The 24,756-nt window shown below is 39.8% G+C and overlaps 2 long non-coding RNA genes across 2 annotated transcripts; both read left to right on the forward strand.

Moving 5' to 3' along the window:
- Positions 1 to 2,549: 2,549 nt before the first annotated feature.
- LOC120720546 lies at positions 2,550 to 17,021 on the forward strand. Its single transcript, XR_005692985.1, has 3 exons — positions 2,550 to 2,562; positions 5,761 to 5,768; positions 16,924 to 17,021. It is a non-coding gene; the product is annotated as an uncharacterized LOC120720546 (long non-coding RNA).
- LOC120720515 lies at positions 4,166 to 5,218 on the forward strand. Its single transcript, XR_005692964.1, has 4 exons — positions 4,166 to 4,290; positions 4,371 to 4,485; positions 4,796 to 4,974; positions 5,196 to 5,218. It is a non-coding gene; the product is annotated as an uncharacterized LOC120720515 (long non-coding RNA).
- Positions 17,022 to 24,756: the final 7,735 nt, after the last annotated feature.

A 24,756-nucleotide genomic window follows, 5' to 3' on the forward strand; every position in this document is an offset into this window, starting at 1 on the left:
GGACCAAAAAGCAACAAAGTTATTGTACCCAATTGATCCCTATGAGCGACCGTGGAGAGGAAAAACTCCCTTTTAACAGGAAGAAACCTCTGGCAGAACCAGGCTCAGGAGGGCGGCCATCTGCCTCGACCGGTTGGTGGAGGTGAGTGTTTTTTGTGCATATTAAATATTTAATTACTGTGAATGTTATATTAAATATTTAAATGACATATATACTTACCTGAAGCAGACGTGATGTGGGAAATTTCTGAAAATACCACACAGAAATGAGCAGCCTTCAAAGTGGTTTATTAATTTGAAGACTGCTCATGTGTGCTGTGTGGCTTACCCGTGTCTGCTATTTCTGAAATACGTCTCTGAGCCTTCTTTCCACCTCCCAGCGGGATTTATCCGAGACGCTTTCTTCCCACATCTTTCTGAATTTCCTGTGTTTGACCAGGTCTTTTAGGATGGCCTTTCCATGAGCTCTGCAGAGAGAAGCATTTTTAATCAACACTTTAGTTTCTAAGTAAATGCAGAGAATTTATCAAAAGAAAGTCAAAATAGAAATATCAGCCTATAATTGTTAAAAGTCCACACTAACCTGACTTCAGAGGAAGCATCCTGACACAGTTCACTGACAGCCAACAGGAAGCATTTGGTGAAAATCTGTCCTGCAGACAGAACTTTCTCCGCTTCCATGAATTTATTGATTATACGGAGCCCCAGTGCAGCACCAGCTCTCACGAGAACGCTCTTATGTCTGAGGAAGGAAACACAGACAAATCCACTCAGTGTGTTTGATTTTCACCTGATCTGATTGTGATGCTGGGGTCACAGATACTCTTCACAGGTGTGAACTTACTTCAAACCCATAGTCACCAGGCTGTTTAGAAAGCGACTCGGGCTGCAACCGTGAACCAGAGCGGTCAGAGCTTCCTTGGCATGCTGCTGAATGAGCATATTGGGATTTGCCCTTACAAACACCTGGAGTAAACTCTCACAGGTCCATTCAGCTTCTTTGTCCATCCTCTCTCTGAGGTGTACACAAATATATTACGGTGTCCAGTGCTGCACAGGACACACAAAAGGGATTGTTTTTAATCTAAAGAATCAGAGGAAATTTCAGCAGTTAGAAATCAAACTTGTTACAAAGATGCATGAGACAGGGCACGCTTGCAAACATGGACAGAAGAGGGTGGCATAAAGACAGATGTAGAGAAAAACAGCTGGTATACCTCTTGTGTCACCCCAAGCAAACTGTACGGAGGTTTAACTCCAACTCCTCTTGGTGATGCCGCGCCAGGGTGCGGATGTATCGCAACCCCTCTATCTTTTTCTTCCTGTAGGAACATCAAATAGTTTTAAAACTCACATCCTCACATTAAATTGAAAATAATTAATGATAACAATAGAAAATCATTTTACCAGTCGCCCTGACTCAGCAGGCTGAGGCTCAGCCGGAGAGTCTCTGAAGGATCAGAGACTGGCTGAAGCTCTTCCCTAACTTTTCGTCAATTGACAGGAGGTACCCCACGATAAGCCCTTTAAAGTCCACCTCTGGAGGGTGTCTAACAACCCTTCGAGGTTTCCTTTGTTCTGGAGCTGGAGTTTGAGGAGGAGCTGGAGTTCGAGCAGGGGCTGGAGCTCCAGGAGGAGCTGGAGCTCGGGAAGGAATAAGCCTCCGACGAGCTGCAATAGTTTGGGGCAGAGAGGCATCCACATTTTTTTTAATTGTTTGCTCCAATGCCTCAAACATATGTTGGGCTGTCACCAGCCTCACAACACCAGCAACTTCTTTGTCTGCACAGATTAGATCATGAAATATTTATTACTCACATTTAGGGATGGGTATCGTTTAGGTTTTATCCGATACCGGTGCCAAATCGGTACTTTTGAAACGGTGCCGGTGCTTAAACGGTGCTCGAACCGGTGCTTAAAGAATGGAGAACACAAAATTGGTCCATAAACCTCTCATGTTCAGCTGGTTTTTGTAAAAAGATAACAATGTTAGCCTTTTCTGCAGCTATGGGGCATATATGGTATCACTCTTGGCTGGAAGCAGTGCTTAAACAATGGAAAAAACACAAACTTTATCCAAAAACCTCTCATGTTTAACTGTTTCCCACTTTTTCTTTGGTCATTTTAGCCTTTTTGGCCAGGATGCAGGGAGTATCTGCCATCAAACAAGAAGACAGCTGCATGTAGCTATGATGATGTTTGCTAGTTCACCTTACCTGCATTAATGTAATAACGTGTTTAGCCTACTCAACGTAAATTACACACGAACAACATTAAGCTACTCACGCAGAGAAGAACGGCTGCTGCTGCATCATCATCCTCATCATTTCTGCTACACTGGCAGGGCTAGGGGCCAGGACTCTATTCTTCGGGTTTTTGGGGGATGTTGCTCCGGGTCCGATAACTGGCAACCCACCCACGTGCACGGTGTGAGGTCTCGCAGCAAGCTATCAAATACGGCGCATTTCTCGGCTTTTAAAAAAACGCTATGCGTCGCCAGCTGTTTAATCGGATTCTTGGTGTTACCTCCTTTGACAGTATCACAGTAGCCTTAAAGCACTTGTTGCAGGCTGCTGAGTTTGCATATTTTGCTGTGAAGTACAGCCAGACTTTTGACCGCTTCGCCTTGGACATTTTTAATCTGTAGCTCTGCTCTAACAGAACGTACGTACCTGGCCCCGCCTACTATCCTCGGAAACGTAAAATGATTGGCTAGAAGTGTATCACAGCTCAGGAAAAAAAAAGCACCGAAATAAAGCACCGAAATGTGCGCTGCTTTTCGGTCTGGTTACTACCGTTTATGTCAGAACCGGTGCCATCATGGCACCGGACACCGGTACCCATCCCTACTCACATTTCTGTTTGTTTGCAGCTGAAAATGAACAAGACTAAAGTGCACTTTAAAGGGGAGAGCAAACCATGTATGTCTATAAGTGTTTTTATTTAATTACATTTTTCAAGTTTTCAATTCATCATAATCAGTCTGAATTAACCATTTACCAAATTTGTATTCAAATAAAACCAACTCACAGCCTGGATAAAAGTGAAGCTGAAATGTCAACTTTTGACCTCTATAGATATTTTACCATGGCAACACCTTAACATTAAATGTGTTTTAGCAATGTGTAAACTCTGGTTGGAGGGTTTATCTCTCACACAACAGCTGATTAAAAGTCTGAAGAGTTTAAATGTCTGACATTCTGACTCATCATTACGTCGATTTAAGAACTGACCTGTTTCTCTGTAGCTTTTTAACCTCACTGGAATCTGACTTCTCCTTTGAGGACGAGAAGATGATGGAGGACACAGAGCAAAGGGGATAGGCCTGTGTTCCTCGGGAGCTTCAGAGTGACCATTGAAAATCCGGTCACGGATCCGTTTTTCTAGGTCTTCCACAGGTCTAAGAATCTCATCAATTCGAGAAAGACCACAACCAATACAGCCTTCGTTCGAACAAAATCATACAATTGATTGTCCCAAAAATCAGAACAGAATTGGGGAAAAAGGTTTTAAATACGCTGCCCCTGCTTCCTGGAATAATCTGCAGAAGGAACTGAAATTATCAGAATTGGTTACCTTGGGAGAGTTTAAGTCTGTCTTAAAGGAACGAGAGAACAGCTCTTTTACTCAATGTGATTGTTTTTAATGTGTTATTGTATATTTTACACGTGTTGGTATGGGATATTGTATTTGTTTTAAATGTTATGTGGTATGTGACTTTTGTTGCCATGATGCCAGGTCTCTCTTGGAAATGAGATTTTTAATCTCAATGAGATTTTTTTTTACCTGGATAAATAAAGGGATTAATAAACCCGCGTGTCGTCTTTCTCTCCATCTTCCAGCTGGCGCAAACGTCAAGGTACTTTATATCAGTAAATGGTTTTAACTAATTAAGAAAATGTTATGTGGAGTTTCCCGTATTTTTTCCAAAAGTTAGATCATAAAGAGGTTTATAATTACTTAACACTCACTAACTCTCGCTGACATAAAATCTTATATCACTTTAAAGGTTTGTTTAAAAAAAGAGAGGCAAAAATGATGTTTTCCTCATTATACTGATATTTGTCATTATACCATTCATAGATCATAAAAGTCAAGAGCATATTTACAAAAACAAACATATTCCTTTTCTGTCACTTTTTATGGTTTTAAACTAAAATAGCTGTAAAATAGTTTTGGTTGTCCAGTGATGTTTCTTCTGTCTCCTCTCCTCGTCCAATCCATAAAGTAGAGTCCAACTGCTCCCTGGACCCTCTGCAGTACCTCAACACTGATCAAACCCAGGCCACGGTAGGTAGAGTGCTGATGTGTCTGCTGTGTGTGGTTGTTACTTATTACTGAGAACTAAATATGAATGTGTGTGTGTGCAGGTCAAGCTGGCTGCAGGACACAAGTTTGACAGAGATGTTGAACTGCTGATTTATTACAAAGACGCCCACCAGCCCACTGCTGTGGTGGAGGCAGGACAGGCCTCTGCTGAGCCGGGTGAGTGAAAAATAAGTGAAGTCATTAGTTTGCAAATAAAAATTCAACCTGGAATTTAATTGTGTTGGAATATATTAGAAACTGTAAACTTGACATTTTTCTGTCCGTTTCATGTCTCTGATGTGTTCAATGGCTTCATGTGGAGAGTTTGTGTTGGTAGTGAATCAATCTGAAAATATGAGTAATACTCGCACCAGCAGTGCCAGAGTATTCATAAAGTGGTGTTAGAGTTACAAAATTTCCTCAAATCTTTCCTCAAATCGTTCCTCTCACACAGTGGCCTCACCATCTTTTCCCTCTTTCCCTTCAGGACAGTCCTCTGCTCCTGTTGAAGAGTTTTACCAATGGGCTGCTATTCAAACATTTTACAGTTTGGGGTCTCGTTGTGAACACATCTTCCCATCAGTTGTATTCATGTGATCTCAGTGACTTAAAGTGATATCACTGTAAAACACCATGTTGCCTTTGGATGATTCTGCAAAACTCCAGGTTATGTTTGATTTACTTGCTAAAACAGATTACTGAAAGCATACTTGTATACCTGCCAAAGAGTTGAGCTTTTGCTTGTGTAGATGAAAAAACTCTCCTCTCTTGCTGTTTGTCTTTACTGATGGAGAGGTGGGGAGCACCAAAGAAGTGATTGAGAATTCAGGTTCTCGTCTGCTGTCGTACCAAACCTGTGTGTCTTAAAAACAGCTGTTGTATTGCAGGTGTTTCTCTTTTGGGATTGGGGGGGGCCAGCTCTGCTCTCATCAATGGGATGGCCAAGGAAGGAGGAGGTCACGCTCAGTTCATCACAGGGACTGACAGGATGCAACCAAAAGTAAGACAATGAGTCATAACAATTATCATGAAAAGGCAAGATGATATTATTATTTGAACAGAAGACATAAATTCCAAAAACATAATGATATTTTTTCAGGTTTCAGGTTTTTCATTATTTTTCAGGTGATGCAGTCGCGTGGTCGACATCTCAGTCATATTGGATTTACCAAAGGAAGTGTCTGTCACTGTCCTCTCTCCACTAATCACAACACTTTTCCAGGGTCAGAGGTCACTGATTTATGCCCAGCTCACTAGGACAGGTAGGAGCAGCCTCTCATGTTGTTGGCAAACTAGATCAATCTGCTGGGACATCTGATTTGAGGACAATCACTTGCTTTTCCAAAGGACACTGACAACCAGACATTAGATGCCACAGCCCTGGCCCACGGTATCCCCCCCCCCCCCATGCATGCGGTGGGCCTTCTGTAGAAAGAGAGCAGCTTAATGAAGGTGACAAGGTGAAAATAGGGTGATTGAGTGCCGGTGCTGTGAGGGCATGTATAAACACCACCTACCCAAGTGTTGAATATTAAGGAGGCTTTGAAGAATCTACAATAATTGTGTGTTGTTGTACATTGAATCACAATGTGTTACTTCAGAGGTGTGATGTTTTCAGGGTTTTATTTTATGCGCTGCATAAAATTGTAAAACTACTGTGAACTTGGTGGATCTGTCCAGATCTTTGACTGGAAACTATTTCTATGAATGAGTGGTTCAAAAATGTGTAAGTGAAAAGCTGCCATTTTCAGGTCCCACAGTCAAACGAACACTGAGGGATCACTGAGAGCTAAAAACGGTCTAACTTCTTTCATCTTTAATAAATGATCAGCGTTGCTGCTTTAATTACCGGGTTAACAATTAAGTTTTAACATCCATGCATCCATGAAAACAGAGTTTATTCAATTTAACTGGAGTTAGAAGTTAGCAGGAAGTTAGCTCGCTAGTTTTCCACCTAAACATGATCATCATAAGCAGTGTTACCAATTTCATACACTGGTTTATCATCTAGACTTTTTGTCTCATGCAGCACCATGATCAGGTCTCCAGTTTTTATTTCATCTTTGATTTTTCAGCTGCTGTGCCTGAGCAGCCTCCCAGATACCCTTTGTTTGCGTGTAGTCTTCCTCCAGAAGCCATCTGGCTGCTTGATCCCGCTCTGGCTGCTTGCACCGGGAAAGAGCAGTGAGGAGGTGGATTGATAATGAAATTCATAACAAAAATTCATAATTGACTTTTTCCATTTTAGGAATAATAAAAATCAGCTTTCTTTTTAATTGCTATTAACTGACAGTCAGAATAACCAGCCTTTTAAAAACATATTCATAAACACTTTTGCAATCAACACAAATTTACACAGAGGTTATAGATGAAATAAAAAGGTACAACTGTTTTTTCTAGTGTGTGTTTATAACTCTGTTATTGTACATATTCTGTGTTATACATATAATCATTCCAGTCTCTCTCTCTCTTTTTTTACTGTTTTAATCTTATAAAACTCTTATTTTATTTATTTATTTATTTTTTGTGATTTCTGCTGCCCTATTGGTCTGGTCTCTCTTGAAAATCTGAGAATGTGATATTCATAATAAAAGGATTTAAAAGTTTACTGCCAAAAAAATTATTAAACTTCATAACAGAAATGTGCTAACTGGGCTTGAAATAGATTGAAAACTGTTATGAGATTGCTTCAGGGAGCAGACATGACACCGTCTTTTAGGTTTCGCCATCACTTTGTATTATGCGCAACAAACACCACCCTCCTCTGGCCTTCCCACGTGAACTGCACCTTAAAACATCAACTGTTTACAAATGTCATGACACAAACAAACGTTTCAATACCGTAAATCACTTTTTGGACTGCGATCACTTTTTGGCACAACAATCGGCTCTGATAACATTTAAAGCGCATTGAAAAACTATTCTTTAATGCTAAAAATCCATTATCAATTGTAATTATTTATTTATTAATTTAAATTTCAGATATCGATCTTCATTTTTGTAAACTGGTGAATTAATGATTTTTTTAAAGAATTAAAACGACAAAGTTTGGCAACATATTTTTATAAAGGATGAATAAAACAGTAAAATAAAATGAGAAAACATATATAATTTTTAAAAAGCTATGATAATTAGACGAACTTTATTTTAAATAAATAAAATTGATTTTCGGTGGCACTGGGAGTCATGGTGATGATGACGTGTTTGAGTGCAGGTATAAAAGCAGGAGGCAAACTTGGAATTCGGGTTTCACGTTTGAGCGCAAACAGGAGCTTTTTCCCACTAGTGCTGTGAAAACTCGGATTTTTCAAACTACAGCCAACGTTTGAAAATCTTCAAGAAGGATTTGCAAAATGACTTCTACAAACTTCAGTCGCGAGATGCACCTGCTCTCCCCTTTTCATTGAGGAGGTGATAGATCAACGCTATGGTGAGTACAGCAGGCTAATATGTCAGAGTGCTAGCAAACAAATACAACTTAGATTTTTGTCTTTTATTGTTTGGAAGTAGGACTTCATGAGCGTTAACATTTAGGATGAGATGTTTCATACTTGAGTAACATCAATTTTAACATGTGCCAGTACAACTATAAAGATGGCGCCATGTTTTTTTTTAAATCGCTGGAAAAAAAAAAACAATTGAATGCACGCGCCCTGGAAACGACGTAAGGCATTGGAGGACGCTGACGTCAGCGCGCGGGCCGTTTTTTTGCATGTAGAGGGTTTGAGTTGACATGTTTGGGCTGCTGGCGCTGAGTTATACGTGAAAGTTTCATAGATTGTGAATTTTATAAAGCTGGAGAATGGAGTTTTAAAAGTTCACAGAGTCGCTGGATGAGTTTGAGATTGAAACAGTGTGTGCCTGCAATAAGGAGGTGGGAGGTTTCTCACCTAAATGTAGCTGCTTTATTCTCAAAATATCGATGCTCAAACTAATATGAAGATATTACTCCTTAATGTGAATGCGTATTAAAACCTCAGTGAAAGTCCATGCAGCCTTACACCGCTGAAAACTTTTACCAAAAAGGTGAAGGCTTTCATAAACAATGAGTTCTGCTGGGAGCTTCTTACTGTTTGTGTGTGGAAGAGCTTATGATGATGTAAAGCCATGTCTGGACATTTAAATTCAGGCTTTAGTTTGTGTGATCACATGATTAACCGTACACGCATGCTTGCTTTCTCGTAGCTGAGCTGGTGAGTCCAATCACTGCTCCTCAGATGGTCGTCATTAACGTGAGGAACCGTGAACTGAGCAGCAGCCAACTGGACTCCATGTCCCACCTGGTCCTCACTCTTTACCATAACCTGGTGACGGGGTCCAAGGACTTTCCTTACATACCTTTTAAAGGATTTGTTTCCACCGGGACCAGGGTGACGACACCATTTGTCCATGTGAGGCAGAGCCAGAGAGAGGAACACCACTCCCTTCTCCTCCTACGGAACATCACCAGCTGGCATGATGCTGCCGCCTGCGGGCTCCAGCTCTCATCCACGCTTCCTGACTCCAGTTCTTCCAGAGAAAGCGGATCTTGCTGTGCTGAAGGCAGATCGGAGGAACTGTGTCGGCACCTTGACTGTCGACGGCCTCCTCGTCACCAGAGTCATCTCCACTGTTACCGAACAGAGGACACTGAGATGACGAACCGCTGGAGAATACAGACTACAGCGCGGACGGCAGAGTTCTCACTTCGGTGCTCTGCCGTTTTCTAAATATGTCGGCAAAGCGTGCTAAGAGGAAGGCTCCGGAGGAAGAGAGCAGCATCCGGAGCCCGACTCCAGCAAGGAAGCGCTTGAGATTATAATATACAGTGAAGCATGTCGAACGTCAGCAAGCCTGAACAAAGTGGTAAGTAGTAAATGGTGCTTAAGGTTGTTTCTAAAATAATGTCCTAAAATATTTGAAAATCGTCGAGGTTTTAACTTTTATTCTTTCTTTTCTGCCTCTTGTTCTAAAAGTCAGGAAAATGAGTCACGCTGCGAAGAAACACCACACAGAAGATTTTCCCTCAGTAAAATGGTAAATATATTCATCTTGTTATGACGTTTGCTCACAATAACCAGGAGTGTTCCTGTGTTTCTGAAGTGATTCACTCTCATTTGGTGTTATTTGATCCAAAGACAACTGAGGGTCTTCAGAGCAGCGTGAACGGCCGTCACCTGAGAGCAAGACAGTCCTGGCGCCTTTGTGGTTCCCTCCAGGTACTCCAGCTTCATCCCACAGTCCAGAGAGATGCAGTTAGGTTGAATGTGAGTGTGAATAGTTGTCTGTTTCTCTGTGTTAGACTGACCTGTCCAGGTTGTACTCCTGCCTCTGGCCCCATAACAGCTGGGATGGCTCCAATCTTGAATTGGATAAGCTGAAGAAATGGATGAAGGATGATCCAAAGAGAAACATCAAAGGCCCTCTCACAAAAAAAAGATAAGAACTCATTTTACACATTGTTGAAACATCCTGAAAGTTATTTGCTCTGTTTATAAACTTGTTGAACTGTCATTAGAGTTTGTTTCGACTTGTTGTTCATTTCTTATTCGGTTCAGCTGTGTTTCTATGTGTCCTTAGTTCCCATAATCAGCCTCCTGTGTGTAAATATTGTGTCAGTCCTCCCTTTGTCCCTTGTCAGAGTGTTAATCTCCGTCCCCATCGTGTTTCCTTCCTCAGTAGTTCTGTTTCCTATAGTTTTCCCCCAGTATAGGTTTTGGTTTGACTTTTCAGTTCCCTTTGTCAGTCTTTGTATTTAGTATTTCCTCATCAGTCTCATCACTTTCCTCTGCAGAGAGAAAACAATAAAAAGACCTGAGAGGTCTTTTTATTGTTTTCACCAAATAACAACCAAATGAGAGTGAATCACTTCAGAACAACAGGAACACTCCTGGTTATTGTGAGCAAACGTCATAACAGATGAATATATTTACCATTTACTGAGGGAACATCTTCTGTGTGGAGTTTCTTCTCATCTTGGCTCTTTTTCCTGACATTTAGAAACAAGAGGCAGAAAAGAAAGAATAAAAGTTAAAACCTCAACGATTTTTTAATGTTTGGGATATTTTAGAAACAACCGTAAACACTATTTACTACTTACCACTTTGTTCATTCTTGCTGACGTTCACTCTCCTCATCTTCTCTCTAAAGGAAGATGCAAACGCTCTCATTGTGAAAGATAAGTATACATCCATCTAACCTGCGACTCTGTCACAACTCTGATCAGCAATTCTTTCAGGTTTGTTCTGTTTTGATGATGTTATTAATTGTTATTATCCTTTATCCAGGTAACTTTCAGAGAGGAGCGGAGGGAGGAGCGAAGCCAGCGTGCTCTGTAAACTCTCATTAAAAAAAAGATAAGTAGATATTGATTTTATATTATTATGACAGCTCCTCAGTGAACACTTCCTCTAGTTGCTGAAATCATTTACTAATTTTTTTCTTCCCATTTGTCTTTTGTTTTTCAGAGAAAACAGAGAGGAGACAAGGTGACATTAAGACCTAAGACAGGACGGATTGAACCCTTTCTCGTAAAAAGATAAGTATTCACTCTGCTTTTAATCAGATTATTGATAAATATCTAAATTCTGCTCACCTGGTTGATAAAGTTACTAAAACGATTCCCTCTTTACTGTCATTTGTCCTTTAGAGAGAAGATGAGGAGAGTGAACGCCAGCAAGAATGAACAAAGTGGTAAGTAGTAAATAGTGTTTACGGTTGTTTCTAAAATATCCCAAACATTAAAAAATCGTTGAGGTTTTAACTTTTATTCTTTCTTTTCTGCCTCTTGTTTCTAAATGTCAGGAAAAAGAGCCAAGATGAGAAGAAAACTCCACACAGAAGATGTTCCCTCAGTAAAATGGTAAATATATTCATCTTGTTATGACGTTTGCTCACAATAACCAGGAGTGTTCCCGTTGTTCTGAAGTGATTCACTCTCATTTGGTGTTATTTGGTGTTTGTCTTTGAAAGGAGAGGAGCAGCAACGACACTGGGAGACAAACAACAGGATGATCCAAAGACAACTGAGGGTCTTCAGAGCAGCGTGAACGGCCGTCACCTGAGAGCAAGACAGTCCTGGCGCCTTTGTGGTTCCCTCCAGGTACTCCAGCTTCATCCCACAGTCCAGAGAGATGCAGTTAGGTTGAATGTGAGTGTGAATAGTTGTCTGTTTTCTCTGTGTTAGACTGACCTGTCCAGGTTGTACTCCTGCCTCTGGCCCCATAACAGCTGGGATGGCTCCAATCTTGAATTGGATAAGCTGAAGAAATGGATGGAAGGATGATCCAAAGAGAAACATCAAAGGCCCTCTCACCAGCTTTCATTTATTAAATTTGTCTTTACTGAACGATTTTCTGGTGTGTATTTGCATTGATACTCAGACAACAGCTCCTCTTTCTGTTTGTGCTGGAAGATTCAGGCAAACACATATTACATATATAGATTGTTATGATATGACTCAGTTTCACATTTAGTGCTATATGAGAATGATAAGGTCCAGTTTAATAGTATTGCTAGTGTCTAATGAAATGAACACGTGATTTTCAGATCCAGCAAAGTGAATATTTTTCACTGTGGATAAATTACATGGAAACGTTTAATGAGTCATCAGCTATTTCTTTACAAAGATGATGTGATTAAAGGTTCTCAACATGCAGGTCAGAAGTTTTGCTCCATCCTGGATGTTAAATGCTGATCAATGTTTACACATATCTGCACATTTCTAACAGCTCATTTCACAGGTCATCAGTCTCCTGACTGCATATGCAGAGTTTTATCATCACGTGTTCATGGCAGACAAACATAATTATGAATTCTTGTTTTAGTTCCATTCAGTCACTCAACATCAGGTGTCTGCTTGTCCTGAGCTGTGAGAACTACAGTGAGTTTCTTTCCTCTTTAGCTTAGTATTAATAAACCAGGTTGTAGGTGGGCACCTGCATCAAGGAGTCAAGAAGCATATTTTACTGTTTAATGGTGAAAATAATGGATTGTTGTTCATTTGTTTAATGGAAAGACTGAAAGTGTGGCCTGGTGTTGACTTACACTTATTCAAAGTGATGAAGTACCAACAGATACTAAAAGTCACAGCCTGAAACACATCAACTGCTTTATTATTTTTGGTTTTAAATAAACTGTAAGAGCAATGTGCAACAACAAAGAAAAAATCCCTTAAATAAAACAGTACCTAGTTCATATGTTTTAAGTTCTAACTACTAAATAAAACACAAAAAATATCAGAGAAATGCTTCAGTACTGTAAATTCATAGAGGTAGGTGCAATAAGGGAACATGATTTGTAAATCAGTCGAATAATTAAGTAGAATAATTTGTTCTGAAAACTGTAAAACTGTGTAAACTCTTTGTAAAAACAGGAAGAACTACATTTGAAAATGAATGATTGGAATCCAAACATTTGACTTTTGTTTTTCCTCAATACTCCATCCTCCTCTTAACATTTTTGTTTTCCAGCTTTTTAGAGGGAAAATCATTTATTACATCACTGCAAGAAATCTGATGGCCAACTTTGTTATTAATACTTGTTACTGTCGGTCCACTCAGTCTTTCTTGTGCCGTGGAAGGTCTGTGGTAGTTGTTTAAGTACACAGTGAAGGGCAGATGATGCTGCCGTCTCCCTGTCAGCTGTGTCCTCTCATCTACAGAAGTCTGGACTCGTGAGCGAACGTGCCAAATAAGAACTAGCAAGTATGCATGTACGATCTCTTTACTTGGTACTGAGAGATGCCATCTAAAGGAATCGACTCTGGACTAAAGCAGCGTTTTAACCGTTTCATTGTTAGCCCCGCCCCCTAACTCTGATGGGTGAGGTTGACGGATGAAATAAATTCATCATCATCATCACAGTAAACATGGAAAAAAAAATAATTAATTTTTCCTAAAAATGAATGAGTTGGTTTTAAATGAATTAACATTTTAATTATATATAATATAATATAATAACTCAACATTTTTCTGGTTAGGTTCATTTGGACATCGAGCAGCAATAGGCTTCTTCACCACATCTAAAGGAGAATCACACTTTTGGCATAGAGGGAACCTTAACAGGTCTCCTGGCACTGCCATTTCTTGCCATTAAGTAATCTTTGCCATCACTGTTATTTCTTTAACATTTTTAGTTCTGAGCGAGCTCTCAGTAGCTTAGGCAACTCATTTTTCTTATTTTGAAGTTTAAACATTTTCTTCTTGTCTCTGTTTTAACGCTGCACTAAGCTCACTGTCAGGAGGAGGATTCTTGGACCTTTGGCTCAGTTTCTACTTGCTTTGCAACCTCATCCACTCTCCTTTCAAGCTTAGATGCCTCGCTCTGTTTTGTAGTCTGTATTGGAACAGGCTCATCATCATAGGAGGGTACATCAAAAATGGAGTGGGCATGTACAGCTGCTTTTGTAGAATGTTACGCAGAGAGGTGTCGTGAGGGAAACATCAGAACTGGTATGGCTGGAGGGCTAGGCACCAGCGCAGTATGCTCGCATTTTGATGTTGCTTGGAGTGCATCCACACCAGGGGTCTGTGATCTGTCTGAAGAATAAATTCTCTTCCAAGGAAATAATATTTCAATGAATCAATTGCCCACTTGATTGCCAGTCCTTTTTCTACTGTTGAATATTTTGTCTCCCTGTCAAACAGCTTTTTACTTAAGAAAAGCTTCACCAGCTTCTCCTGAGCCAGTACTGCTCCAAGTCCAACATTAGAGGCATCTACTTGTACAACAAATGGTTTGGAAAAATCAGGGCTTTGCAAAACAGGGGCTTCAGAAATCTGTCTTTTTAAAGATTGGAAGGCATGTTCACAGTCATCATTCCACATCACTTTAGAAGTGTTTTCTCGTGAGCTCTGTAAGAGGGGCTGCCAAGGTTGAGAAATGGGGAATAAACCTCTGAATAAACCTCTGTGCTTTGCAGCGTTTTTCTTTTTGCAGCGTTTTTCTTTTTGCAAGCATTTTTCTTTTTGCAAGTGTTTTCTGAAGTTGCAGTCCGTTTGGCCTCTCAGGGCCACTGTAGAATACTCATAATACACAGTAAAGATTGGACAGCTACTGTGTGTGTGCGTGTCTGTGTGTGCGTGCCCATTCTTTTTCTCTGCCACTAGATGGTGATAATGTTCATACTTTGTGACCCTTGACTTGTTTCACAAACCAAAGCCAATTTCAGGAGTCATTCCACTTTCTTCAGTTCAGGAGGCTCATGAGACAGTGAAAGGAACCAAACACTTAACAAACAATGAGTATACAACATACGAACAGATGAAGTATACAAAACAACAGAACATGAACACACAAAGCCAGGGGTAAAGAAAAAGGTAACAATTATAAGAATACACGCAAAAATTCACATACATATATTGTTTTGAGAGCCTTTTTGTTGGTGGAGTCTGATATTGATTGTAGGTACATTTCCACATCCTTAAAATAATGACAGAAATATGGTGTTTTGTTAGTAAACTTACATTTATGGATAAAAAATTTAGCTAAAAGTATTAACAAATTTATCAGAAAAAAAACATTTATCATACTTCTTGGGGAACTTAAAGAAACAGAATAAAACATTTTCCCATCGTAAAGAAAACTCCCTTAAAATATGGACAATAACAAACCTGCTAAATTCCTTCCAGAATCTCTGTGTAAAAGAACAGTACCAAAAAAGATGTGTCACAGTTTCTGGATGATCCCCACATAAAGTACAATTAGTATTTATGTCCCTTTTAAATTTTACCATGTAGTGACTGGCTGGATAACATTTATGTAGAATTTTAAATGAGACTTCTTTCACCTTATTTACAATCAAATATTTATGGGGGACCATCCAGACTGTCTTCCACTTGATATCTGGAACAAATCGGTTCCAATAAGATATTATATATGGGAGAGAGACGATATCTTCTTGGAATAAACTACGTATTCTCTTATTGCTATTACCAAGTTCCTGTGAAAAGCAGATTTTTCCTATTGGTGACTCAGCTGGATCAGGGAGAGTGACTGAGGTAGAGATCGAGCTGTCAGTGTTTTTATATAACATTAAAGTCCCTGAGGGTATGGCACCAAGCACCATTGAGAATTCCTGAACACTGATTGGAAAATTATATAGTGCAATAAAGTCGTCGTATGTAAGTAGTTGTCCCTCTTTATTAACCAGCTGAGCCACCAATAGGATCCCATTTTGGATCCAAGTTTCCAGGAAAAGTGATTTATTTTTATATAAAATATCCCTGTTGTTCCAGATGAGGTATTGTGAGGTGAGAAGTTGTGTTTATAAATGAGGGTCCACGCTAAGAGGACCTGCTTATGGAAGGATGAAAGCTTTACAGGGAGTTTCTCAACATTGTAATTACAATTTAAAATAAAATTAAAGCCACCAAAACAAGAGAAAATATGATATGGTATAAAGTTCCAGATAGAGGTAGGGTTTTAAGAAAATGTTTAGCCCAATTAATTTTGAAAGTGTTATTTAAAGTAGAAAAGTCTAAGACGTTAAGCCCACCTGATTCGTACTTATTCATCACAACAGTTTTTCTAATATAATGCGTACGGTTTTTCCATATAAAATTAAAGAGCATACGGTCAATATCTTTACCTAATTTTCTTATCCAGATGTAAGGAGAGAGCAGCATATGTTAATCGGGATATCCCTTCAGCTTTAGTAAGTAACACTCTACCTTTCAAAGACAAGTCCCTTTGCAGCCACTGGTTTAACTTTTTAGGGTTTTTCTGTATAATTGGAGTGAAGTTTGAAGAGCATCTTGATTTTGGTCTTTGGATATTAGCAGTCCCAAGTATGTGACTTCTTGTTTAACGGAGATATTACAGATAGTATTTGCAGGGCAGTCTTTAATTGCTAGTAACTCACACTTTTAAGATTTAGGCGTAAACCAGAGGCCTCAGAGAAATCACTAATCACAGTAAGGGCTGGTGGGATTTGGTTTGCATTCTTCAAGAAGAGTGTGGTGTCATCGGCTAACTGCCTGATGACGAGCTCCTTATCAGCTATGGTGATTCCTTGTACAACACTGTTTGAAATTTTAGTTGCAAGAATTTGTGTACAAAGTAAAAATAAATATGGTGAAATAGGACATCCTTGGCGAATACCACGTTTCAGGTCAAATCTCGGGGTGGAGCCGTTAATCATTTAATAGAACTATTGCCATTTGTGTATAAGGTTTTGACAGCTTTACAGAAAAACTTGCCAAAGCCAAATTTTTTCCAAAGAGTGGAAAATAAATTGATGTTCAATTGTATCAAAAGCCTTATAAAAATCCAGGAAGAGAATGAAGCTATTGTCAGGTATCAGATCAGAGTAATCAAGTAAATCCAAAACCAGTCTAATGTTATTAGAAATGTGTCTGTTTCTCATAAAGCCTGATTGTGTCTCATCGATAATTGTTTCCAAGACCTCTTTAATTCTGTTAGCAAGTATTAAAGCCATAATCTTATAGTCATTATTGAGCAGGGAGATGGGTCTCCAATTATCAATAAAGAGTAAGTCTTTGTTTGGTTTTGGAATAAGTGTTATGAGACCTTGAGTAAGAGAAGGAGGGAGGGTGTTATTCTCTATACTTTCTGTAAAAACCTGCAGTAAAAATGGAGCCGGGAGATTAGAAAATGATTTATAAAACTCTGCAGTCAAACCATCTGTGCCGGGAGATTTATTGGCCTTAAGTGCAGAAATGGAATTACAAACTTCCTCCACAGTCAGAGGGCTGTCACAATAACTTCTATCTTCCACAACAATAGATTTGAGGTTTTTAATATTATTGAAAAATCCTGTTGAGACAGCCTCATTATATTTTGAGTCGTATAGTTTAGTATAGAATTCGGCACAGAAATGTGAAATTTCTCTAGGATTGTCAGAGACAATGCCATTAATATTTAGTTGACGAATAGAGTTTGTTTTTGATCTGTATTTTTCAAGTCTGAAAAGTAAGCAGAATTTTGTTCGCCCTCCTCCAGCCACCTCTTCCTGGATCTTATGAAAGCACCCTCAGCCTTGCGTCGATATAAACCGTCCAGTTTATTTTGAAGTTCTAGTAAACTTAATTTATCTTCCTCTGAGATTTCTTCTGGGGACTTCTGGTAATAAGAGGCAATTCTGCTTATTGTGTGGATGCCCTCAAGGGCATAGTATTACTGCTATTTCATACTATTTAAGCGAAATTACAGTGTTTTCTGCAAAAACATTGCATTTCTGCTAAATCATAGTATTTCTGTAATCTTATAGTACTTGTACTCAATTATAGTATTTGTGACAAAGTGTAGTATTTGTACCAAAACATAGTATTACTGGTAAATCATAGTATTTGAGCCAAAACATAGTATTTCTTCCAAATCATAGTGTAACTGCACAATAAAGGTTAATATTTTTTTTTCTCAACTTTTTCAGCTTTTTTCAGCAGACATCTTCAGCGTTAAGGCATCCACACAGCATTTTCGCAGGAAATGCAAATCTTCTTGTTCTTCAGCTTTCCTTAATTTAGCAATTTGACTCCCGTATCTTCTCAAGAATTTGCATGCTTCAAATTTAAAAAGTTCCCAATTGGTACAAAAGGACTTCTCTCTGTTAGCTTTGTTCCAATAATAAACAATTAAGTTATTAATCTGCATGTTAACCATTTTATCTTTAGTAAAGAATTATTTAACTTCCAATAAGAGAATTTATGAGGTATAGTATCCAGTGTAAACATTTGGACGTTAATGTGAATTGCTCTAGGATCAGTGAGGGGGGTGGCAAGTATATAACGGTAATATTATCTTTATCAATACAGTCAGAAACAAGCCAATCCTGTCTTATTGCTCCAAGTAAAGAGTCTATTATCTGGAAATTTTTCTCTCCAAATATCCACAAGATTAAATTTTCCCATAAAATTTTTTAAGTTTGCACTGTATGAAGACTGCTGCCCTGGAGGCCACCTATCAACCGTATTGTCTAAAGCAATGTTAAAGTCTCCACCAATTAAGAGGACTGAATTTGGGTATTTGGAGAGCCAGAAATTATTCTTTCTTCTAAGGAGTCAAGTAATTTATCATTTTCAGTTTTATTATTGTAACCATATATATTTACTGCAATGAAAATACTGTTATTGTGTCTGATTAGTGAGCAGAGGTAGTGTCCTAAGGTGTCACAGTCAGAGTGTAACACATCTCCAGAAAAAGAATTTTTAAGCGTGGCAACTCCAGCAGAACGCTCAGAGCCATGGGACAACCAGACTTCATTACCCCATTGTGATTTCCAAAAATTTGTATCAGCAGGTGTGGAATGACTCTCTTGGAAAAAGCAAAAATCTGTTTTAAATTGTTTGGCAAATAAAAACAAAGCTTTGCGTTTACATGTTTGTCTTAAACCCCTGGTATTAAGAGAAACAAATGAAAAAGACAAAGTTATTAGAAAAAAGAAAGAGAAAAAGTAAGTTCTAAACTTCTACAGCTAAGAATAGATCTATAGGATAAGGGGACCGGGTGCTGCACAATTTAGGTAGTAGAACAGTAAAAACCCTGAGTGACTAAGCTTATAAAAATACAGTATTTAACTATCTGCTATGGTTTAAATATAGCTTTTTATAGATAAGGCAAGGCAAGGCAAATTTATTTGTATAGCACAATTCAACAACAAGGTGATTCAAAGTGCTTTACAGAGACATTAGAAACCAAAACAAATAAAAAGCATGATTTAAAATTGATTAAAACAAGCAAACAAACAAACTAACTAAACACACACATTTCACACCTGTTCGCCGCGATCTGAACCCTTATCGTAAGGGGAGCTACCAGTCCTTCTGTGGATGAGCTACTTTCTATTTTAAATTCCCTGAATTTAAAATACTCTCTAGACCCAGTCTAGACCCAGCTGGGGAGCTACCCAGAGCTCTAACCCACTTAACAAACAAACAAAACAGTATGTAAAATCAAAACAGATAAAATCAGAACGGTAGATAAAATCAGTAGTTAATGTAAGTTTTGAAATTTAAGCTTAACTAATTAACAAACAAACAAAACAGTATATAAAATCAAAACAGATAAAATCAGAAATAGATAAGATCAGTAGTTAATGTAAGTTTGAAACTTAAGCTTAAAAGTGTGGATTTGGTGCTTTATTCAAATGCAGCTGAGAATAGGTGAGTCTTCAACCTGGATTTAAATAAACTGAGTGTTTCAGCTGATCTGAGGCTTTCTGGGAGTTTGTTCCAGATATAAGGAGCATAAAAGCTGAATGCAGCTTCTCCGTGTCTGGTTCTGACTCTAGGAACTGATAAAAGACTGGATCCAGATGACCTGAGGGATCTGGAAGGTTCATACTGGGTCAGGAGGTCACTGATGTATTTTGGTCCTAAACCATTCAGAGCTTTATAGACCAGCATCAGAACTTTAAAGTCTATCCTCTGACGGACAGGCAGCCAGTGTAAAGACCTCAGAGCTGGACTGATGTGGTCCACTTTTTTGGTCTTAGTGAGGACTCGAGCAGCAGAGTTCTGAATGAGCTGTAGTTGTCTGACTGATTTTTTAGGTAGACCTGTAAAGATGCTGTTACAGTAATCAAGCCTACTAAAGATGAATGCATGGACTAGTTTTTCCAGGTCCTGTTGAGACATCAGATCTTTTATCCTAGAAATATTTTTGAGGTGATAGTAAGCTGACTTTGTTATTGTCTTAATGTGTTTTTCTAAGTTTAGGTCTGCATCCATCACTACACCCAAATTTCTCGCCTGGTTTGTGGTTTTTAGGTGTATAGATTGAAGTTCTCTGGTGACCTGTAATCGTTTTTCTTTGGCGCCAAAGACTATTACCTCAGTTTTGCTTTTGTTTAGCTGGAGAAAATTGTGGCACAGCCAGTCATTAATTTCCTCAATGCATTTACCAAGAGCCTGTACAGGGCCTCGGTCTCCTGGTGACATTGTGATATATATTTGTGTGTCATCTGCATAGCTGTGGTAGTTTATTTTGTTGTTCTTTATAATCTGTGCCAGTGGGAGCATGTAAATGTTAAACAGAGGGGGTCCCAAGATGGAACCTTGGGGAACTCCACATGTGATACTTGTCTGCTCAGATGTGAAGTTACCTATTGATACAAAGTATTTCCTGTTTTCTAAGTATGTTTTGAACCAGTTTAGTACAGTTCCTGAAAGACCTGCCCAGTTCTCCAGTCGTTTGAGTAATATGTTGTGGTCAACTGTATCAAATGCTGCACTGAGATCCAGTAAAACTAAGACTGACATTTTTCCACTGTCTGTGTTCAGACATATGTCATTAAACACTTTTGTCAGAGCGGTTTCAGTGCTGTGGTTCTGTCTAAAACCTGACTGGAAGGCATCGTAGCAGTTATTCTGTTTTAAGAAGTAATTGAGCTGTTGAGAAACTGCTTTTTCAATGATCTTACTTAAAAATGGGAGATTTGAGATCGGCCTGTAGTTTTTCATTTGTGTCTTGTCAAGATTGTCCTTTTTCAGTATGGGTTTGATTACAGCAGTTTTTAGTGGTTCTGGAAACACACCTGACATTAAGGAAAAGTTGACGATCTGTAACGGGTCTGACTCTAAAGTCTTTGAGACCTTTTTGAAAAAACTTGTTGGCAGGACATCTAAACAGCAAGAGGAGGAGTTCAGTTGACCTAAGATGTCCTCCAGGTCTTTGCTGTTAATCGGGTGTAACTGTTTGATGGTGTTTAAACAGTTTTTCGGTGGACACAGTACATATCCTGGATCTGCTGTTGATGTACCAACTGCTTGTCTAATCTTTTGGATTTTGTCTGTGAAGAATTTGGCAAAGTCATTGCAGGCCATGGTCGAATGAAGTTCAGCTGCTACTGGCACAGGAGGGTTTGTTAGCCTGTCAACTGTAGAAAATAAGACCCGAGCATTATGGCTGTTTTTAGTGACGATGTCAGAGAAGTAGGACCTCCTTGCACTCCTCAGTTGTAAATTATAATTGTGAAGTTTCTCTTTATAGATGTCATAGTGAACCTGGAGGTTTGTTTTTCTCCATCTGTGCTCAGCTTTCCTACACTCTCTTTTTTCATTTTTCACTAGTGTGGAGTTTCTCCATGGAGACTTTTTCCTTCCAGAGATAACCTTCACCTTAATGGGGGCAATAGTATCCATTACATTTAACAGTTTTGCATTAAAGCTATTGACCAGCTCATTGACTGAACCTTTGGACAGGTCAGGTGTTAATGGGAAGACCTGGTTAAAGATCTCACTACTGTCTTCAGTTATACACCGCTTTGTGATCACTGCTGTTGATATATTTGTGTGGGCTGAGATTTTACTTTCAAAGAAAACACAGTAATGATCAGATAAGCCCACATCAGACACAGTAATGTTTGAAATGCTCAGGCTCTTGGAGATCAGTAGGTCAAGAGTGTGTCCTCTATTATGTGTGGCCTCTGTTACATGCTGAGTCAGCCCAAAGTTGCCCAGAGTGTTACTCAGGTCTTTAGTCCCTTTGTCCCTTTAGTCCATAAACACACTCTTCAACACAAAATAAAAATTTAACCTGAGGGTGAAAATATCAAGTTCACCATGTAAACAAGCTCACAGAAATGTCATTTCGGAGACTGAATAAACATCTCTATGAAGGAGGGAAAACTTCTGATCCACTGATGAATCCTCGGCCTCCCACGAAATAAGCCGGCTTACCCTCCTTACGGGCTTTGTCTATCATCAGCCACAGTTTGTCACGACGTTCTCTGTCCTCCCTGGACAGATCTTCAGCGAACCTCAAATGATTGTCCTGCAGGTAGGAGGATGTTTTGGCTGCTTTCCATACAGCATCTCTGTAGATTCGGGAGGTGAACTGCACGATGATGCCTCTAGGTCTGGTGCTACTTTGTCGCTTGGCTCCGAGTCGGTGTACGGTGTCGATGACGTCAGGCAGCCTACGATTTTGTTCTGGCAGAACAGACTGGCATATCACAGTCACCTTTCCCCTTACGTCTTCTTTCTCAGCCTCCTTGACTCCATGTAGTCTGAGATTCCACCTCCTGGAATATCTTTCCAACTCAGATATTCTCTGTTGGCAGTTGTCCACTCGACCTTCCTCTTTAGTTACTTTTTTTCCAAGTCGCAAACTTTCCCCTTCATATCTTTCATTTCTGCGCACACAAAATCAATCGTCTTTTTGAGACCCTCAATCTGGAGCGTATTCTCTCTCACCATGTTCGAGTTCTCTCTCACCATGCTCTCAATGTTATCAGACCTGGTGTTTATTAGTGCCGACAGACGAGAAATTATCTCATTTACATCAACTGGGTCAGAGTTGCTGCGTTCGTACATCACCTTCTTCGGAGCTGGCGATTTGAGAGGTGTAACAGGGAGAGGTGGGAACTCATCCATTTCTTCTTCGGCTAACGTGAGTGCCACCGTAGTAGCTGCGTAGTTATGGAAGCTATCCATTAGCACGTTGCTGGACGTAGCACTCTCCTCGTTAGCATTCTCAGGCGCTATCTTAGACTTGGAACTTTCCAGTCCCCTTTTCGCTCCTTTCTGATTCGGCATTCTGCTGCTTCTTGCCCTATGATTGCTGTATCTTCTCTTATTTAGTGAATTGTTAGTGTTAGCAGCATAAAGCTTAGGTTTTACCGTTGTTCACGAACTTTCACTGTTCACGAAATGTACTGTCTTCTTGATATTTATCAACCCATCAGTTTGTATTTCTGGGTGTTAATAAAGTTCCAACTTTTGTATTGTAACATTTTTGTGTTTTTCTTTCTTTAGTTTTTCAGACAACTCAAACTTTTAAACACTTGTAATGAGGTGTGTGTGTGTGTGTGTGTGTGGTGTGTGTGTGTAAGAAGTACCACTTTTAACAACTTCATTAATATTGTTTTGTATCATAGTAATAAAGGTTAGTTTTAATGTCTGTATCTCCTCCTTATTTAATCTGGGATGTTCTTTTCTAAAAACCTCAGGATTGTGCAAGTACTTGGTGAGTTTAGAAGGTAAGTGAAACATTAAACAGAAAAGAAAAGAGACAGAGATGTGTGTTTTCTGTTAATACCATAATTGCAGTCATCTTAAACAAACACATGACATTTCTTTGGCACGATTGCTTTTTCACTGATTTGAAACTTTAATGTGTGGTACAACAATTCTTCTAGTTAAATAGAGCATAGAAAAAAAATACATTGTGTCAAGTTCAGCCCGTTTTCACTCCCGAGGCGTAACATGTCGACGTTTTGTCACGTCCCGCGGCGTTCCTGAGGAACACGAAAGGAGACCTTCGGCGTTCTTATGGTACGTGGCGGGTTATGGCTGGAATCCAGTGCAATGACGCTCCCGCGGTAAAAGACGTTCCAGCCCTGTATTCCAGCCCTAAACCTAACCTTATCCCTAGCCCTGACCATAACCTTATTCCTGACCTTAACCAGGACTTTAATGATGTTAAATAGCGTGTTTCTAAGCAATTTGAAGAAAAAGAGCGAACATGTGTAGAGTCAGTCCAGACGGTTCTCATATTTCCTCTTTTTTCCGAGGTCGTCATTTAGGAACGTGGTGGGTAGCCGAAAGCGTAATATGGTGACGATTTGTCACCTAGCGTAAAATGTTACGCTTTGGGAGTGAGAACGTGTTGGTCAAGTTCCCTGGTTAAATGGGCTGTCTGTGTAAAAAGCATAAATGGCTGTTTGTCTTGGTGTATTGGTCTTTTGCCAGCATGGCAAACTAGATCAATCCTCTTGCCACTGCTCTACTCCCTCTACACTTCAGACTGTGTGGCCACCCATGGCTCCAACAAGTTTGCTGACGACACAGTGGTGTTGGGTGCCATCTCCAACAACGATGAGGCGGCCTACATGGATGAAGTGAAGAATCTGGCATCATGGTGCCAGGACAACCACCTCCAGCTGAACGTCGGCAAGACCAAGGAGCTGGTGGTGGACTTCAGAAGGGGTCAGCACAGAGACTACAAGCCCATTATCATCAATGGAGCTCCAGTGGAGAGGGAGCAGTCCTTCAAGTATCTTGGTGTCCATATCTCCTCAGACCTGACATGGGCTGCCCACATTCAGGTCCAGACCAAAAAGGCTAGGCAGCGCCTGTATCACCTACGACAACTGAGGAAGTTCAGGGTCTCTCCAAAGATCCTCAGGATTTTCTATACAGGCGCTGTGGAGAGCATCCTCACACAGAACATGACATCGTGGTTTGGGAACAGCTGTGTGAAGGACCAAAAAGCTCTCCAGAGAGTGATCCGTACAGCAGAACGCTGCTGCAGGATTGCTCTCCCCCCGCTTCAGGACACCTACACCAGGAGATGCCGGACTAGAGCAGCACAGATACTGAAGGACCCGTCCCATCCTGGCAACAAACTGTTCCAACTTCTGCAATCTGGTAGAAGGTTCCGCATCTTTTGCACATGTCGAGGAGCGTGTCAGGTTACATTTCACTGTGTGTTATACTTGTATAACTATGCATGTGACAAATTGTCACGGTCCGGGGCAGCGGCCGTGTGGAGAGTGGAAGGAGGACC

This window comes from Simochromis diagramma, unplaced genomic scaffold (assembly GCF_900408965.1).
Source record: "Simochromis diagramma unplaced genomic scaffold, fSimDia1.1 OVJJ01000408.1, whole genome shotgun sequence".
NCBI lineage: Eukaryota > Metazoa > Chordata > Actinopteri > Cichliformes > Cichlidae > Simochromis > Simochromis diagramma.